Raw genomic sequence first — 13,830 nt, 5'->3', positions numbered from 1 at the left:
ATCTTCTTCTTCACGAGGAAGTAGATTATTTCAAATCTCTTATTAATTAAATAATTATAAGAAACAAAGGTTTCCATACTCCTTGCAATACTTAAGATGATCTTTGCTTTGTTATTGTTGTACTAATAAAACAATATTAGTAGTCTAAGACAAATAGAAACTATTTTCAATTTACAAAACTCCTCATTAACCTGTATCTGATTATTATCGAACCGAAATACTTGAAGTTCGTATACATTCGATCAACAAAACCACGAAAGTTGTGACAAGAGAATTAAAAAAACCCCTTAATCCGCAAAAGGGCGAAACAAACGATGTCAAAAGGAGAACCGGGGTTAGACCAGGGATCCACTTTAGTGTGAAATAGGGAGACAATGCAACCAAGTTCAAAGGAATGCGGCAATTGGTTTAGGTAAAGTGTGATCGCGATTTGATATCGTGACGGTTAATTTCTTTGAATGCACCTGTATGTTATACAGGCAGATCTTGTTTATTATCAAAAAAATATTTTATTGTATAATTTTGTTTTTATATATAAAAATAATAGTGTATCACATGTCAGTCTATAAATGTTAGACTTCTGGTCAAGTTGATCTTTTGCTAAAGATAAGGCTTTGGATTATGCATGTTTCTTTGTCTATGTATTGTGAAATTTTCAATTTTATTTCAGAAATTGAAATTTCATACGACTTCATAAATACTTTTTAAAGTCCACAACATAAAAATCGAAATGAATAATTCTAGTATAATATTAACCAGCGACTAGTTACTAAAACGACAGAGATATCCAAAAAAAAATCATACGTATAAAAAATTAAAATATATTTATTTACGTATTTTTAATTTTATCTTATCATAAAGAACAAGATTGAATTCGTCGTCAAAAGTCACAAATCGACCAAGCAACTCACACAAAACATGTATCAAAGTTAAGCTTAAAGCAAAACTTAAAACTCGACCCAAAACAAAAGACCCCGATGTGTTTCTTTATAAACACGTGGCTGAAAGAGTAGGAACAAGGACAAAGTTAAGTGCGAATATGCACGCTTAATTTTCAAGTGTTGACCGTCGAGTTAGGCAGCAACGGACGGTAAAAAGACGACTCGGCCGCGCTCAGCTCAAAAGGTGCTCACGATTGCGCCGAAAGACTAAACATCCACCGCTTCGTTAGAGGCCTCCGTAAAAAAATTCGAAACGATCGCAGCCGACCAATCGGCGTGGTACCGGCGCAACCTACTTGCCTCAGAATCTATAGTATCGATTAGTGAGCTTTTTTTACACACACGCACTCACACACCGCCGTCGCGGGGGCCAGCCTTTTTAACAATCTTTTTTTCGACCACCCTCGCCCCCGAAACCGCCATGTCCATTGCGCGGATGCAAAGACCACCCCGCACCCCAACCCTCATATAGCAGCATTGAAAATGGAATTTCCATGAGTGATGGAGTGTCAAACGGGAAGTGCAAAAAGGAGAAAAAGTACATTATGTTAATTATTGAACGCGTGGTCCGTCGTCCGGGTTTAAATTGAATGTCATGTCGCATTGTGTCGCGTGTCCTCCGATGTTTTCCCTCCTATTCGACTCTGGACCTAAGTTCACTTTTATTTCCTCGTCTCATCATAAATAATTTCAAACATTACAAAAATCAAATACACAATAAATAAATACAATTCTATTTTTAAAAGTTTAATACTCTATATTAAAATATATTATTTTAAATTACGTACAAAATTAAGAAGAGTCCTTATTTTTATTTATTCAAATTTAAATAAAACGTTACTGTACACCAACTTGTATTTCAATAAGTTTTACATCGAGTTCTAATTTTGAAAATCTAAACAGGATTATAAAACAACCTTACGAAATAAAATGTCGACTTACGCGCGCATGTCTGTTATTTTCGCGCCATTTCATTAAAGCACGTATTCAAACTACCACAGCTGTTGTATATTTTATTCTACCATCAAATTAAACCTATACTAATATTAGATCCACTTTTAATTTTCAACTGATATTCCTACACGATTTATTAAAGATATAAAGTTTAAGAAACTATTCGTCTTTCTCATCCTTTTGCAATGTCTAAGGAGTCATGTAACGGCAGAACACAATAAAGGTCTAATTTAACCGTATGGAATAATATAACACGTAAAATAAGTAACCCTTTAAGCAGTTATCGAAACTAGTCCCCGAAACTATCCCCACAGACGCTTTACTAATGGAAATCCCGAAAAAATATTGGGAAAAAATAAAAAAAAATAAAAAACGCAAGCACATTTGAATGAAAATTGGGTGGGGTCGGGCGGCCCGGTCCGGCGGCCGATCGCCTATTATTATTATTATTACTGGCATTATATCTGCATTTTTTCCCGCGCACGGAGGCGCCGCCATGTTTATTTTTCTTCGTTTTTCTTTTTTTCGGGAAATCGGCGGGCGTTGCCCCCCCATATGTGCGATACAGCAACAGCGAACTATGCGATGTCTACAAGTGGACGAACATTTAAATTGGCTCTCATCAAATATTGACTGCGTGTAGTTTTTTTTCATTAACCGGTGGGCTTTTTTGCGAGATTTCCTCTCCGATACAGTATCAATTTGAATCAGCGTTTCTTTTGAAATACCTGGATCGTTAAATTATAAAATTCAATGAATTAACTATATTTTAAGGGGGATTTGTGCGGGTTGCGTTTATGTATCGAGCAAGAGTGATTGTGCACACAATGTTTTATCGTATTCATCCATCCATTTATGTATGTGTCCATCCATCCATCGTTCCCTGTGTACATTTGTCTGCCTGTTTACTTTTAGCGCGTAAACTTTTTTGAATGTCTCGGACCAGCTCCGGGTAAACATCGCTACTAAAAAACTTGAAATATAAAAATTTGAAACGATTTAATTTACGAAATAAACTTGGTAGTAGGATGTAACTAAGCTTATAAAATATAAAAATAAAATTAAACGAGAAAAGTAGTATAATTTAATATCAAGGAAAAGCGATGTCGCTTATAGAGGTGATCAGATTCAACAAAAAAAAACTTACCGTTATGAGCGTACGCCGCCGCAGCCACGCAAATTTATTATCATTAAAAAATGCAAAAAATCATAATTAAAGGGGTGGCGGTGGGGTGCATCCCATTTTTTATTTTAATTGCCTTGTAAATTTACAAACTTATAGTGAAAATGTCGAGGTAATTTTTTTTTAATGCGGTTTTGGTACTAGCTACGATATGCATGTCCAATACGGCATAAATATTTATTTTTTAAACTAATTGTAAAAAAAAAAATCAACAAATATACCTAATATATAATTAGCAAAAAATAAATTACTCTTTACATATCAAACTTACATATGTTACAATATTGTGTATTATTTAAAAAAATATATATTATTATATTACAAAGAAATAAGTTTTCAAGAAATCATCAAAGTAGAAAAATAAATAAACAAATTGCACGTTACTGTACGTAAGTACCTTAAAATTATCAAAGAGCTAAAACAAACTAATCGAGAATATGATTTCCACTTAAAAATAAAGCAAGCATAACAATCAGTGTCCAAAAGAAATTGAATGAATATGACGGAGGAATTAACGTTGAGCGAGACAAAGATAGCGGTTAACGAAGTATGAGAGAGACGGAAGATTTTCATTTAATTTTGCAACTCATTTATCTCCAATCTTCCATCAAACGACACATTTTTAATCTGTGATTTGTCTTTTTAACAAACCTCTTTACTGTTGGATGAACTGAATTAATACTTTATTTATAACACATTCTTGACTATATCAACTTTTTGTTTTGTTTAAAATTGTTTGCCTACAATTAATTTTGGCGTTCCTTATGGATATATTTTTTAAATATCTATTTTTTAAATTGAAAATCAATGCTTCACTCTGTCTAGGAGGATTAGAGAGGATTCTAAATAAAGTTTTCTAAGATCGAAAATAGCAGGCAAAGGTCTTATTTATTAAGACCATCAAACCTACCAAACATGTACTATTTATAGAACTATTAGTAAGAAGTACTTGTACAAAAATTCTGACAAGATACAAAAAATAACTAAAGCTTACGTATTCTATCTCCAAGAAATTAATGAAATATTTTACTTAACTAGTTTCTGCATGCAGCTTCACTTCAGCAGTTGAATGGTTAAGACGTAGAAGCGAAACAAAAATACTCCCTTTTGCATTTGTAATCATAGTTAGATTTGGGACATACCACCGTCTAAAATGTACTTTTAAATAAATACCCACGCACACATGCTTAGGATATGAGATATGAAAATATATAAAAAAGTTGTTCAAAACGCCATAATAAATTGTTAAATATTTCAGGACTAACTACGCATGTTTATATCAATCCGGCCGTAATAAAACTCGTAAAGCTAAGTGAAAACAAGTTAATTTATTTATTTTGAAAATATTATTCATATTTCATAACATAAGAAATAACTCGGTGAAATGTTTGCCTAAATTAGATTCGCGCGATTATGAAAGGTATATTTTTTTTTGTACGAAATAAACAATTTTGGCACGCATTTTAAGTTGAACGATTTTGTTCATAGTTAACGAATGATTATTTACCTATTGCTAAAAATATTTCATATGTATGAAGTTTTTATAATTGAAAAGCTTACCTCAGGAACTACAACTATGACTAAAACATTTTTTATATTAAATAGATACTTTATTAAGGACGATTAATCTGTTTAAAACTACACGTAACTTATAATAATTTAATTTGGCTAACTGTATAAAATAGTTTACATAGTTATCATAAATTAAACGCAAGAAGTCGCGGTGTAGACCTAGATGATATTATATGTTACAAAAGCTTAAAATTCTTGTGTCTCTATATTCTTTAGTAATTTTTAAACTGTATTTGTAATATAAGATTTTAAATTAACATTGTTATTTTTATTACTAATAGTATTTAAAACGGGATATTTACCATGTTTTTTTATTTTTATTTAGTGGAGCTCGATATTTCGACGTATATTTCGACATTATCTATGTCAAGACAAAAATTAGAATAAAAAACATGGTAAATATCCCGTTTTAAATACTGTATTTGTAATTATTATTAGCTATGTATTTATCAAAGCGTTTACCAAAATCATTCGTCTTGCTAACGGTTAGAATTCAATTCGGCGTCATTCAAAACCATCCCATTAAAAACGTTTCGTAAGTTTCAACGTGACGTAAGAACTTAAAGGATTGACTTATAAATCGTTACTTACAAACGATCGTTTAAAGATATACAATAACAATTTATTAATACATATACTAACCTGGAATAAATGCATGATATGTCTGTAGTATGTGTAGAATATTAGTTGAAACTACTCTAAAAGTCAGTCACAAGATTTGACGCACATATTCCTAGGCGTAGTTTAATAAAAGTTTGAACACAAAAAGTAAGAGTAGAGTTACTAAGTGTAGTTTTGAGGTTTTTGAGCATGGATGTGGATGGATATAGAGGTAGGGGACGACCAAAGAAACGATGGATGGATTGTGTGAAAGACGATATGGTTAGAAAGAATGTTACTTGTGAGATGACGTCCGACAGAGAAGTACGGAAGAAGATGACATGCTGCCCAAGTAAAATTGGGATAAGGGCAGAAGGATGATGAGTTACTAAGTGTAAGTGTCCAAGAATAGAAAGCATCGAGCATATTTCACGATGCTAGAATGCAGGTGGGTTTTAACACAATAAAATATATCATATAATCAAAATATACTTAATAAAGTAGATTCAACATTTCAATCGTCACTTTGCAGAGTCAATTAAATTTAAATTAAAGTATCTTAAAATTTAATTTACTAATTAACTATACTTAACAAATTTAGTGAATCCACGACCTTATAGTAATATATCGGGATTCTACCGAGAAGTACTGCTAATGAACTCAAGTTGAAATTCTTGGCTTTTCTCTACTATAATATGCATAAAAAAAATATGTCAAATCAATCTGTTTATTGATAAAAAACCGCTTTTAAAACCGTTACATATATTATACGCGTAGTATAAAAGATCTAAGCGTACAGACGGCGGGAAGCGACTTAGTTTTATTATATACTATGTAGAGATTTAATTAAAAACACAAGAGTTTCGCCACTATGATAAAATTTCATAGCACTATCACTATTGGCATTTAAAAAATTTAAATCTTTATATTAATATAACAATAATTACTATTTTGTATATAAGGATATTTTGTACAAAATTATATTATAAAGGGTAAAAACTTTGAAATTAGTATATAATTTTCATTAAGGTTATTTGAATTTAATAAATGCTAAAAAGTAATGATGATATATTTAACGAATCCTTATTGTATATCAGTTATGGTAAATACGATGATATTACGACGGTGTTATGTACGACGGTTTGTGAGTTACGATATCATAATATACGCTACTTTGAAACTTACTTACGTAACTTTTTTTATAGGGATAATGAATGAGCCGAGATAGTCGAGTGTTTAGAACGCATGCATCTTAACCGATGATTGCGGTTTCAAACCCAGACTCGCACCACTGAATTTCCATGTGATTAATATGTGTTTATAATTCATCTCGTGCTCGGCTGTGAAGGAAAACATTACGAGGAAACCTATGTATCTAATTTCAATTTAATTCTACCTTATGTGTATCCACCATTCCGCATTGAAGAAGGGTGGTGGAATTAGCTCCAAAATCTTCTTCAAAACGTAAGAGAAGGCCTTAGCTCAGCAATGGGACAGTTACAAGCTTTGTTAATGACGTTTACTTCACTATTTAATTACGCCATGAAGACAATTTTAGCACTTTCGAGCAAATATGGTTATCGATCATTAAATAGACACTTTGATAACTTGTCACATCTTCTTTTCTTAATTATTATAAGAACGTACATCGCTCTGACACAGCAACAAATTAAAAAAGCACTTCATACACCGTTACTGCTAAATATCTTAGTAATAAGGCCTTTCGCTTAGCCGCAGTAAAATTTAAATTCGATAATTTGTAATTTGTATTATCAATTATAAATATTCTACAACTTTTACCATATAAATACATATTCTCGCTTTATACCGCGAAATTTTAATACTTAGTAATGTTGTATTCCAGTTTGGGTCTTTGCGCTGGTGTAATTAAAGGTACAAGGGACGTAACATCTTAGTTCCCAAGGGTGGCGCATTGGGTATGTAAGGAATGGTTCAAATTTCATACGGTACCAATGTATATGGGCAGTAGTGACCACTTAACATCACCATGAACCATTTGCTCTTCCGATGCTATATATAAATAAATAGATATGTACATTAATTGCTTGCATCATCAAAACCAAAGGAATCTTTTCCAGCTCCAAAGTTCCAGTTTCTGATTATACGAACTGCCATCAAAACCCTTGTAGCGTTTATTTGTGGTAGAAATTATTTAAAAAAAAAAACAAAAAAAACACACACTTAAATTGCCAGGGTTTGTATATATTCATTACACTTAAAGTTTACACTGGAGGGACACTATTGTAACAAAAAAAAATGTATTTTTTTTTTCATAGAAGAGAGTACATGTGGTCGTTTTTTACCATAACATATCTCGATAACAAATAACATTTTGAAGAGTTGAACTATTGTTACTTTTGTTCGTACATAACGACTCTACGCATTCTGAAGTCTACTCAAAAATTCTAATAAAAAATGTATTTTTTTCTTACAACTGTACCTAGTATAGCGTTTTATAAAATAAAATAAAAAAAAACGTAACAGAAAAGAGGATGGACTGATTTTTCGTAGCTTTTTTGTGTTATCGTAGTAAAATTATCTATATAAGAATTAAATATAAAGCAAATATTTTACGATATACTGCCGTTGATTCTAATATTTAATTATCCTCACTAATAAATAAACAATATCATCAAATAAGTTTTGGTTACGAAAGAATCCTACATCATATTTCACAAGACTGACGTCATTTACATGTAACACAGTAAAATATATTCCCTATTTTTATATACATAGAGATTAGAATCGTAATTATGCGATTCGAGGTAGGGTTGAAACAAATCGCGCCTGGCCAGGGCTGGCCAGAGACGGTGATTGATCAAAGTCGTTTGTCAGGCTCGCGTCGCGGCTGCTAGCCCTGTGCTATTAGCACGTGATTCTACGTCTAATGCGACCGAATTTAGTTTTAATTACCGTGGTGGCAATGCTTTTGGGCTTGTGACGTTTGAATTTGGCAAGACTACTCCTTTTTATTTTGAAACTAGTAATATTTTCACCTGCTTAAGATCGTTAAATTTCGTGGGACCACATTCAGATTAATAACCAATTTTGAGTTTTTTTTTTCAATTAATAAGTTCAATGTTATTTATTATATACATTATAAAGGTATAGAAATAAAGTGATCATAATTAAGAACAAAAAAAATATGTATGCCACGAACACGTAAAATGGAAAAATTCATTACAGAAAATTAATTTTCCGTTTCACGTACATTTTGCCGTTAGAATGTTTTTTCGCGATGCTTATACTCGTACAGATTGTTTGTGGTGTGAAGAGAACTTTCCAATTAATATTTACCCTTTCAATTGATTGTGATGTTATCAAACAACGTTAAAAATTTATTTCAATAATAAATATATTATCTCTAAACTTTTATTCGTAGTCAATATTAAATAAGTTGTTACATTTTAATACTCTATTTATAATGACGAACCGTATTTAAAATAAATAATTGTATATTTAATATTATATACATAATAAAGATACATTTTTTTATCGATATAATTATACTTGTAATAAGATTATTCTACTCCTAGACAATATTGTTTGGTACTGTTGTGTCCCAGTTCGAAGAGTGAGTAAGCCGGTGTAATAACATATACAGGAGACATATCTTCTTAGTTCCCAAAGTTTTTAGGTCTTTGGTGGTGTAAAGAATGATTATTTCTTACAGCGCCAATATATATAGGCTGTATTGACCATTAGCCAACAGATTACCCAAGTATACTTAAGTCTATACCGATATTAAATTTCAAATGTCAGTACTTTGATAAAAAACTAAAAGCTTATAAGATCTAATAATGGCGTTCATATAAAAAAAGTTGTGAATAAAAAAAAAGTTCAATCATTTTTATTGTTCAAATAATCAACAATTAAAAATGAAACGAAAATGAATGATACATTTACAATCACAAATGAAAAATCTTATTTAAAAAAGCAATAGATTCATTCAGGCACGAGATAAAATGGATTGTCACCTATCAGTGCACCCAATAAGGCTATTACGACTAATGCACTAAGAGAATTCATTGCTAGCTTAGACTTGCGGCTAACAATACTAACAATATTTTTTTTAAATGAATCATTATACATTGCTATAACTAAAGAACATTTTATTTTTAAACGATTTTTTTTTGTACTGGCATCATTGAAGGATTGAACATTGTCATTTATTTGTGACAGTGCTTTTAGATGCTTTTAGAAGCATTACTCATTAGTAATTACAGCTACGTTTTATTTGAAATATAGCAGGAAAAAATAAATTAGCTTAAAGCTTAGCAAAAGAGAAATGTATTATTATATTTTTTTAACTCGATGTAAAAGACATTTAAACGTATGTAACGTTTAAATGTCTCGTTTGTTTAATGGCAATCTTTTAAGACTATAGTTCTCTAGATCCTAGATTCATAATCACGATTTAATCTATGTCAAAAAATTATCAATCGTAGCCCAGATTTATTGAGTTCGCTATTAAGTGTACTGACATTTTTACACTATAACAACTATACAAGTAAATTCTTGTATCAACTTGTGAGTGGCTCAATAATTTTTAATCTATACTATTCTACACTTTTATATCTAAATCCTATTTACTCACAACTATGAAATATACGAAAGTAACTCCGTCTATCTGTCTGTTGTTCTTTCACGGCCAAAACAATGAACAGAATTTAATTTTTTTTTATCATACAAGCTTGAACTGCGAGGAAAAACATAGGCTACTATTTTTAAGCCCAACACCTGGCAAGCGACCCCTAAAAGCGATCGAAGCCGCGGGCGAGAACTATCACTACATATGGACATATAATATTATTCACTATTCGTTTCTGTATACTCAGTATAATAACATATAGAACACAAGTTATAAAAATAATATTTTCACTGTGTAATTGGTTTATATAAAATGGATTGTTTAGGTAAGAAAACAATTATTACATGTCTTTAAGCATCAGTATATACTAGTACTTATTACTGTAATAAGTTGAAGTTAGAGTTATACGTACAACGAAAATCGTTTAAAGGAAATTTTATTTAATGTGAAACACTTCGATAGATTTATATCACGATAGAGTATGAAACAGTTCAATATTTAGTTGCTTTTCCCAAATATTTTATGCTAAATTAAAACTTTATTTGAAAGCCAAACTATCGTATTTGTCTATTAATAAATAATGTATCCAGTAAGGCTATTGCGATTCACGCTGAACTAACAGTTTTATTTGTTTGAAGATATCTAAAGTGTGAATTTTTTAATGGAATTATTTTCATATGGCAGTTATGCGTTTGCTAAATTCTTGTACTACCAAAAATGTATATGACCTTTTTATTTTTCTTGGTGTGGCAAAAATAATGACACTGAGTTAGTCGATTGAATTGAGTTGAACATTAAGGAAAACATCCTCTTAATATAAACATACCGCTAAATTCCTTCTTAGTAGTTCTTCTTTACGAAACAAAGAAGTTTTCTCCAAATTTCACATCTCTGAGCTAAATAGTTTAATCTGTACGTTGACCAAAAGTGAGTTAGTTTGTCTTTATATATATTATATATAAATAAGAGGTTATTTTTTTAAAAGTTGAAATCTATTTCAGACAAAAAATACTTCATTAGTATTTAAGGAAAGATTAGAAGTTAACATTAATGCAGCAATTGTCCGTAACTAGAGGCGACTACTAGATATTTTCATAACAATTAACTTACGCACATAAAAGCCGGGCGCTTCAAACGCTACGATGGAACCGCTCGCTTGCGACGCACCCAGCCTGTCCTCTGAAAATGGAGCGGCCGATAAAAAAGGTAACGAATTATAAAAAAACGTAGCGTACAATCGCGAGCGCGGATGTGTGGGCGGTGGGCGAAATGAAATGAAATAATGAAAAAAATGGGCAAAAAGCAGTACAAACATGCATTGTCCTGCCGCCCCCTTAATGAGTGGTGGCGCCCTGCCCGCTGCGACGTGTGCCCGAAGTGCCTGATTATCACCTGATTCCATCAGCGCGCCGTATCATATTTTTTCGCGGCTTTTGTGCTATGACAGATATATTGGGCACAGCCGACACGCCATAAGATAGAAGTTAGAAGCGGGGCTTTATTGTAAAATACGAGATTATTTTAATTATACTACGTTTCTCTTAGAAATGAAGAAGAATTGTATGTATACATTTTTATAAATTAAAATGTAATTCATACTCAATTTTTATGTCAGAAAAATAAATTATAATTTATATAAAACAAATTATTGTAATGTAGCTTTAAATGTTAAACGTGTTTTGTGGTTATCGGGAAATTACGTTGTAAAAGTTAATAACGCCTTAGAATCGTATTTGAAAAGGTTCACGATTAAGGTTTATTCCGCGTTGTTGGTTCACGATCACCCGACGAATTAGGCATCAAAAACAGCGGCCGAAATTAATTTGTTTATGCGAAACAAAGGTGGGCACTGGCTGCATGCACCCGTGCTTCGCCCACCTCCCGAAAAAAAGAAAAAAAAATAGGAAAAAAGGGGGGCGTGGGGATGGGTACCCACTCCCTCCCGCGGCGCGATCGGCATCGGACTTCTTTTTTTAATCGCGTCGCATTCAGAATGGTCGTTTTTGGTAAGCACACACAGCGCATTGCCTATTTTCCAATTTAGATTGCTTTGTATTACCGTCTGAGCGATGCGCAATAGTTTTTGAGGCTCGTGACACGTGAGCGGCGGAAATTAAATTCTGTGTAAAATAAAAAAATTGTTTGACTGTTTTTTTTAATGCTCGCGAGCCATTGAGAGTCCTTGATCTTGCTTAATTCGCTTGTTTCCCATTCTTTTGCGCGAAATGAGAGTTTTGATTCGGACGAAAATCAAAAATAAATTGGAAAGAGTAGTTATTCTGACGAAATGGTAGTTAGTGTTTCCGTGGAATTTTTAAACAATACTTTCGCTGGATCAGTTTGGAACTGACAATAGTGACTCGTTTTGAAGCTAATGCTATTCGGAAAAATAACGAATTTATTACAATATTTTTAGAGACCCATTTTTTTACTTTGTTTTTAATGAACATGAATATATATATTAAAAAAATAACTCATGATTGTTAGTTAAAATTTCTTTTACATAAACTAATCTAAGAAATAAAAGGTACATATAATATATAAACTTTTAAAATTATACAACGCTTGCTTTGAGTAATTGTAAGTGCCTTCTAAAGGACTTATAGGGTTCAAATCCTGCTATACCGTTTTTTTTTGTATGAGATACTAAATATACATTATTTTTCAGTGGCAATTAATGTCACTTTCATTATAAACTTTACAAAATTCTTTATAAAACATTTAATTTAATGTCATTTCATTATTTTTTAATTATTTCCTTTACATTTTGTACTTTCTAAACGTCAAGTAATTTGTGTTTATAATAATAAACAGGGCATTAAAAGCGCAGACCAATAACTCAAGTATCAAAATTCCCTGATAATTAGCAGGCTATAGCAATAAATATCGCCAAGACGATTATTAAGCGGCGACGGCTAATCACAAGGAGTTGTAGTACGACTACTAAAATTTGATACTTGCTTATTATATAGTGCGTCGGATGTCTTATAGATAAGATATGAATAATAGATTTAATGAATGTAAAATTAAATGTTGTAAGATTTTTTTTTATAATAATTACGTACGGTTCAGGAATATTTATCGTATAGAGAATTTTTCTTATTCAGATACTTTGAACTAAATTAATTGAAGTTTTTAAAATATAAATGTATTTTAATTAAAAAATAAACTTATTTTTATTATAAACTTTTTAGCTACTTGTTATAGAACAAAACTTTTTCTTAATTGAATAAATAGGTTCTTCGCCCGATTCTTGATCCGGCGGTCAATTTCAACGGAACTAACTCGATAGCGCAGAAAATATATCGCACATATGTTTTTCGCAAATACAAACGGACTCTTTAATCTCTTACTCTTATAGCCCGATAAAACAACAATCGTACAAATCCGGAAAGAGATCCGCCCCGGGACCAACGGCTTTGCATTCTTTTACAGACGCGAAAGAGTTACCAGTGCCAATTTCCTAACTTCTTAACTGTTACTGAGAATTTATATGAATCGCTCGATATCGAAATTTAAGCCAGCTTAGAATATGTAGCCTTATAAGTCACTAGCCATTCGATAATATTGTGTAAAATATGTATTCGGTGATTAATTAACATTAGAAATAAATACCAAAATGTTCGAATTTTAAGGAAAAGTCGTTATGTCTTCTTTTATAAATAATATTTAAATTTCGAACCGATTGCTGTAACAATTTTTCCATATAAAAAAATATATATAAATATATATATATTATATTCAAAAAAACAATCCACATATCCATGTCAAAGCCTACCCGAACAAAGTCGTGCTTAAAGCGGGTAGCGGTCGAGTTACCCGTTTCCGTGGTATAACCGCCAAAGCGCCTCGAGGCGCGCTGGTTTTCTGCACCCTTCTATATAATTAAAAGCCAAGCTGCTGTAATTAGAGGCGCGTACAAAGAAATCATTCCGAAAGGAAAGATTATATCACTTAGAGCTAGTAGC

General features: G+C 31.7%; 1 protein-coding gene across 5 annotated transcripts in view; it reads left to right on the top strand.

The window, feature by feature from the left end:
• Positions 1 to 13,830, top strand: part of LOC125068257 (POU domain, class 6, transcription factor 2) — a 143,208-nt gene that overhangs the window by 33,314 nt on the left and 96,064 nt on the right. The window lies entirely within an intron of this gene.

Source organism: Vanessa atalanta, chromosome 13 (assembly GCF_905147765.1).
Source record: "Vanessa atalanta chromosome 13, ilVanAtal1.2, whole genome shotgun sequence".
In the NCBI taxonomy this organism is placed as follows: domain Eukaryota; kingdom Metazoa; phylum Arthropoda; class Insecta; order Lepidoptera; family Nymphalidae; genus Vanessa; species Vanessa atalanta.
Note: the sequence above shows the minus strand (reverse complement) of the source record. Positions and strands in the feature narration are given on the sequence as shown.